The 6,725-nt window shown below is 37.3% G+C and overlaps 1 protein-coding gene across 1 annotated transcript in view; it reads right to left on the bottom strand.

Annotated features, from left to right (window-relative positions):
• The window catches only part of LOC108576533 (collagen alpha-5(IV) chain-like), a 28,888-nt gene that overhangs the window by 17,408 nt on the left and 4,755 nt on the right, over positions 1-6,725 (bottom strand). The gene's annotated exons all lie outside the window — the stretch shown is intronic.

Here is a 6,725-nt window from a genome sequence, read left to right as displayed (position 1 = left end):
AAAATTTCTTTAATTCGTTTAATGAAAGATTGTTCAATTACTCGACGATTATCTCGCAACACGTGATCATTTTTCTCCGGTGACGTGAATTCTCGAAAGCCGACTTTCTCGATTTCGTAGCACGCCCGATCGTCTATCAAATGATCTCTACCCGAGAGAAATAACACAACAATGTTGTGCGCGACTTCTCTCCGGAAAGATGCACGGTAGGTTGCAAAATAAAAACAGGCAATCGTGTAACACGATTATGAAAAGATTACAAGCTGTACATGCAGGATCTTCGAAACCTTATTACGGCTTGACAGGTATCGCTAATTAAAGCGTGTGAACGTGTAACGGTTGCAATTTCTTCTCGCTGCGAAAGAAAAAACGAAGAAGAAGAAACAAGAAACGAACAACTCGAAAAGATTGCGGCTGTCGATTGCGTAATCGTTTGTACCATGAAACGGCCGCACACTCTCTATTCATGCCCGTTCCGTTCCCCGTTTTCATTTACCCGCCCCATTTGCATACACAGACGTTGCGCTTTTACGGTACGATCATTATTGGGAATAGGAATGTTAAAGTATGACATAAGAACGAATCTGTGAATAATGTATCGTGGAACTGTACACAGAAATCTTATTAATTTTTTTTCTTTCTTTTTTTCATCCACTTCTGGATCGTAGATTTAATTCAGCAGAAAAGTCCATTAATCATTTGAAATGTTCATTTATAAAACAGATGAGGCGTAAAAAATTTGCTCGGGTCTGACATAGAGAAAATATTATAATAATGATAGATTACGACAACTGTTACATGAAATGATTGGTATTTACAGAAAAAAAAGTGCGACCACCAGTGAACCATTAATTATGAATTTACTTTACATTTTACAAACTTTGTTAGCGTAATGAAAATTTAACGTTAAATATCTTCGTTATTAATGAACGTTGGGAAAAAAATGCTTGCTTCCCTTGTTTTCGCTCTAGAATCACCGGAAAAAGTTCAAATCGACCAGCCGAAATTTGAACAAGTAGCGAAAAAGATTTTAACTGAATTCTAATGAAAAACAACCCAGTCGACTATAAAAGGTCCACGGTGGTTTTTTTGTTAACACGGCTGAATGGAAAATAATTGCTAGCTCCCGTAATTCTCAGACCGGAAGCTTTCCCTTTTGCTAGACCAGCAATTAGCGAAAATCGATATTCTTTAAAGGTTCGCGGGTAACCAGCGCTTCTCGCTTACGTTCCTAATTTTTACGTGATCATCATGACTCGACGAGAAAAATTTCTAGAAAAAAACTAAATCAGCACGAAAATGATATCAAATATGAACCAACGTTACCAAGGAATTTCTTTCTTTCATGCATATCCTTTGAAAGATCTGCGTTGTAGTTTAAACATGCGTGTACCTATCTTTCATATTTGAAGTAGGGAAACGAAAGGATTTGCATTGTTACCTTTAAGCTTCTCTACGAAAATAGGGAGTTAATTTGATACGACATTTCGAAGATTTGGAATTACACACGGTTCGAAATTTCTGCATTTTTATCTCGAATCTCTCGTTACGGACAAATTCTCCGCTTCAGTTCTCTTATTACGATTGTTTATTTACGAAGAATGAGGCGTTCCAATTTTCAAATATTCCAGAGGCATTTTATTAAAGAAAGAGAGGGATTTAATTCTTCACGGTTCCAGTTTTAAAATTTTTCAAAGGAAGGGAGAGAGAAGAAAAAAATTTATTAATTCTTCACGTTTCTAATTTCGAAAAATTCCGGAAAGAGGGGAGAAAAAAAATCTACCAATTCTTCACTCTTCCAATTCTAAAATATTCCAAAGAAATTTTCTCAAAGAAAGCGAGAGGGAAGAAGAAACGCCTCTAATTCTAAAATCTTCCAGAGACATGTTCTTGAAGAAAGGGGCGGGAAAAGAAATCTCTTAACTCTTCACGCTTCTAATCCTGAAATATTCCGCAGGCATAATTAATCTTCCCGGAAATTTCACCAGTAGTCCTCCGTGATACTTCGACACGAGGCGGTAAAATATCGAACAGCCCCTAATCGATGCCGAGTCACGGCTGTGGCGGGGCCGGTGGCCCGTGCATCGCGGAACACGAGTCGGCGCATCATCGCGTCCAGTGAAAGTCACCGACGGTGTTGTGTAATAGAACGAACGTCGATACCGCTCGGGGCCAGGCCTCTGGCCCGAAGATCGTTTATCTTACGGTTCGACCGCGTCGATTCGAGCAGATACGCGAGCTCAGCCGAGTTTAGGATGATTCAGATCCGTTTCTATTCGGAGAAAGTTCGTGGCGGTCGGTGTGTACGCGAAATTCCTATTTGACAATTCAACGAGAGACGGTGACGTTGTCGGAGATCGTTTGATAGTTTAGAAACAGCTAATGGGATTGGTTGTATTGGGTTCTGCTACGTGAAGTAGCCAATTTTGTAGGTAGATGGAACTTCGAAGGTAATTATGTTTAATTAAACTATGTACAGTTAGTGTTAATGATTTTTTTTCTTTCTAACGATGTACCGAATGATATATTTTTATAAAAGTGTGGCGACCAGCTGTAGTGCAGAAGCAAGCAATTGCCGCGCGGACGACCAACACGGTTTACGGCGGGCACGCTAGAAAAGCTATTTTTGAGAAAACCGTTTTAGTCTGTTTAATGTTTAGTAAATCTAACAATGCATGTTTTCGTAGAAGCTTTCACCAACGGTCTCAATAGCAATTTGCCAGGCCATAAACCAAGGGTTGTCGGGAGGTCCGCGTACGGGCCCAGAGGCCCAGGCCACATGTCCCAAGTACCGGACCTGGAGGAAAATCCGTGGCGTCGCCAAATGCGCTACAGCGGACAATACCATAATTCGCCGCGGTCCTGGAAAAAGCGCGCCAAGGGCGCAAAGGACTAGCGGCGGCTTGAAGGCAAAAATGCAGGAAAAAGAAGAGGGTGAGAAAGAAGCTCGCGAGGTGACTTGGAGAGCAAGAGTCAGTGAAGCGGACAGTCATTAAGCAATAAGTAAACTGTGCACCTCGTGAGCCAGCTAAATGATAAAGACAAAAAGAAGTTACTGTGTGGGTACTAAGTAACCCAGATCACGCACTATCCTCCTATCATTAAATCCAATCCTACAAAAGTTAGCGTGTTTTTGGTTGTGATCAATTTTTTAGATATTTCTGCGTGATTTAGGTGAACTATGGTCTAGTTTGAATTCATGTAGGAAAAGTGTTTTGAATTTCTTGGAAGATGTAAATTTTTTTTCTGAAATTGTAAGGATTTATTTTGAAAAATTAGTAGTTTTGTTTAATCAAATTATATATCGTTTGTATTAATGATTTTTTTTCGCAATGCGGTATCAATTGATATACTTCGTTTTTACGATAATTAGCGTTTTTTTAATTGGATGAATTCTTCAGAATTTCATATAGGAGAAGTGCTCTAAATTTCTTGGAAGACGTTATATTGAAGACGAAAAATAATTCTATAAACAAAGAGAATAGAGGAGCACAGAAATAACTACTGTAATATAGTACAAGAAAAAATATAAGTTACCTATAGTTTACTAATCACGGTTAATTATCGGCAATTCCATGCGGTACAACCTAATACAAGAAGAAATTCCTCATCGTTGAATTGTAGGATACTTTTTTATACATCTAGCTTATATTAGAAAGAATAACAATTTTAACCACCTCGAAAATCTAATTTTCAATCTGTGTAAAAAAATGGTTAAAAATTTGATTCTCGATCTATTTAAAAAAATGCCATTTTTCCTGGTATTGAACTCGAACATATAATTGCATTACGAATTCTACAACGATTGCAGATCACATTACGAAATTATTTCAAGAACTCCCAATACACAGCCTCAAACCCAAACACCAACGCCAGAAATCAACATTCGCACATTCCAAACATCGATACAATACCCTTGATACGCGCGCGTGTATGTGTGTAAGTACACGTGAATTACGCGCGTACTCGCGTGTTGTGTCATCCGCAGGAACCGTTCTATCCCAGTCCTTGAAACACGAAGAGATTGTTGTTCCAAAAAATCAAGATAATTCCCCGGCGTCTCGCAACCGACACCGTACGCGACACTTAATCTCTCCTCTTTCCTTCGTTCATCAACGTAATCGTACTAATTGTCCGTTGGAACAATGGCCGGGTCGAGGGGGGAAAGCAATTTAATATCAGAAGGCCAGCGGGGATATTACTGAAACCAGATGGAGGCGGTTTGCATTATTGGGAGGATTACGAAAAGAAAGTTGGCTGGATACGATCTACACGGATTCATTGTCAGTCTGGTCCCGGAGGTCGTGGCAACAAGTGTGCGAGGGTTCAACGGTGCTGTTTGTTGCGGTTTTGTGGTTTCCTTTAATGAAAAAACCGAGACAAACCGCGAATTAATCTGCAACCTACTTGGGTGCAGTTTTTTTAGTATATTCTTTCCAGTTCCTTACGTTCAATTCCGGATTGAGAATTGTAAAGTAAGTTTCGCGAGGTTAGTCTGGCGGGAAAGCAACTTCAACGGTTGCATATATGATCGTTGTTAAGTTTGTAGAGCTCCTTACGGTCAATTCCAGATTAAGAATTATAAAGTAAGTTTCGTGATGTTAGCTTGGGGTGAAAGCAACTTTAATCGTTGTTGAATCTGGATACCAGGTTTAACAGCGTGTATACTTTTAGACTAAACGATTGGCTGTTTGATCGTATCAATCCTGAGACTGACGGGTTCGTGTTCTCTGATAATTGTTTTACGTTTGTTAACTCTTGTTCGACTGTAGCTATTGCCAAATCGCGATGTATAATGTCAGGAACGTACAGTAGGACCTCGTATAACGCGATAGAAAAATGAAGAAGGTACAAATTGTGAATTTGTAATTTTGGATTAATTAAATTTGATTGGAGAAGCGACGTCGATGGAACTTAATTTGTATTATATTTCCCGCAGGTCCAGATTGATTTTATGGCAACTTCAAGTGCAATTGAACTATTGAACGTAAAAGGAGAATATCTATGGAAGCAAATGTGTGTGCTTTCGATACTTCTATCGGAATATTCCTCTGCTGCCCTTCTTTATCGAAGGAGAACCAGCTTGGATTTGTATAATCGCGGTGGAATTTAATTTTTTCATTTATTTGTCTCTTGCAGAGAAAGAGAGAAAGTTTGAATTTTTCTTTGACAAAGTAAAGCTTAAATTGATATTTATAATCCTTATAATATGTATAAACGTGTAATCCCTCGGTTACTTTGCAATACTGTTGCTTTCTGTGTCAGCGTTATTTTTTGGGATAGAGACCTTTTCCAAGCTGTTGCAACATGTACTTCATAAATTCGTTACTTTAATCCTACTTGATGTAAAGAGTACTAGCTGACAGGATATTGTAGGGTAACTGCTATGGTCAGTCCACGTGCTCCTTGAACAGGACTATCTTTCGCTGCCTTTTAACCTTTCAACATTGTTGCCTGTGTGCGGTGATTTGCACGACTGAGTTGCACGAAATTGCTTAATATCCCGCGTACCAGCATCGTGTGTTATTAATTACACTAATGTATAAATTCTTGGATATGTTAAGAGATGTTTAGTGGAACTTTGTAGCGAATCGAAGGGAAAAATGATCGTTTGTCAACTATCCTGTGAAGGAATTGTGATTATAGATCCTTTTTGTAAGATCCAAGGTTGCAGACTGAATTATTAAGTTTAAGTTTCAATTATTAATGAAATTATTAAGAATTACTATTAATTTTCATTTTTAACCTTTTAAAATTTCTTAAATTTAACAATTTAAAAGTTCTTCAATTTAATATTATAAAAGTTCTGAAATTTAATAATGAAAAATCTTTTAAATTTAATAATTTAAAGTCTCTTAGATTTAATAACTAAGAATTTCCTAAATTTAATAATTTCAAATTTCTGAAATTTAATAATCAGATATTTTTGATAATTTTAAATTCCTTAATTTATAGTTGAAAATATGGAAAATTTACGTTATACGTATTTTTCATCAGAAATAATACATACTTTTTCCCTCTACAACGTAATAGGCACTTGTTTCTACTATATCAACACAGAGAATTTATTAAAATGAGAATAACAGTAGCCAGCTTTGTTGTAATTACTTTCAATGCTTGCACAGTTGGGAGAAAGTAATGATGTCGTATGTTGTTCGTTACGTTTCATACGGGAGTACGTAGTCGTCGCTAATTGTTGTAATTTATTAGCACGACGTATGGAATATTGTGTCCGAAGTTAAATTAGACTTTCTGTAACGCGAGTGCATTAATTTCAAAGTTCGTGGGTAACGTTTTCATGCATAAGAAACGTGTACGAAACGTATGTGTTATGAGAGAATACGTCGCGATGGGCTAAACAAGCGCTATCGCAATTAGATATCACCGGCTATGATAAAATGTAACCGTGTCAAATTAAGCATGCACTGAAGGAATGCACGATAAAATGTGCAATTAATTATTTAAGAAGTTGCTAAATTAGTGCACGAGTGCAACGAATACAATGAGAGTATTATGAAACGTGAATAGAAAAATTGCCGTTTGAGTAATTAAACAAATATAGAGTAATGTAAATCTGTAATCAAATGGCCGAACAATAGTTTCATCTGAATACACCTGCATCACCGCTCATAAATATTTGCTCACCTGTTCTGTTCCCTTTATGCGGAGACGTGAAGTTTACAAAAGAATTACACTTTTCATTATTTTAAATTTTTCATAATTTA

This window comes from Habropoda laboriosa, unplaced genomic scaffold (assembly GCF_001263275.1).
Source record: "Habropoda laboriosa isolate 0110345459 unplaced genomic scaffold, ASM126327v1 scaffold346, whole genome shotgun sequence".
In the NCBI taxonomy this organism is placed as follows: Eukaryota; Metazoa; Arthropoda; class Insecta; order Hymenoptera; family Apidae; genus Habropoda; species Habropoda laboriosa.
This window is presented reverse-complemented; position numbering and strand designations above follow the sequence as displayed.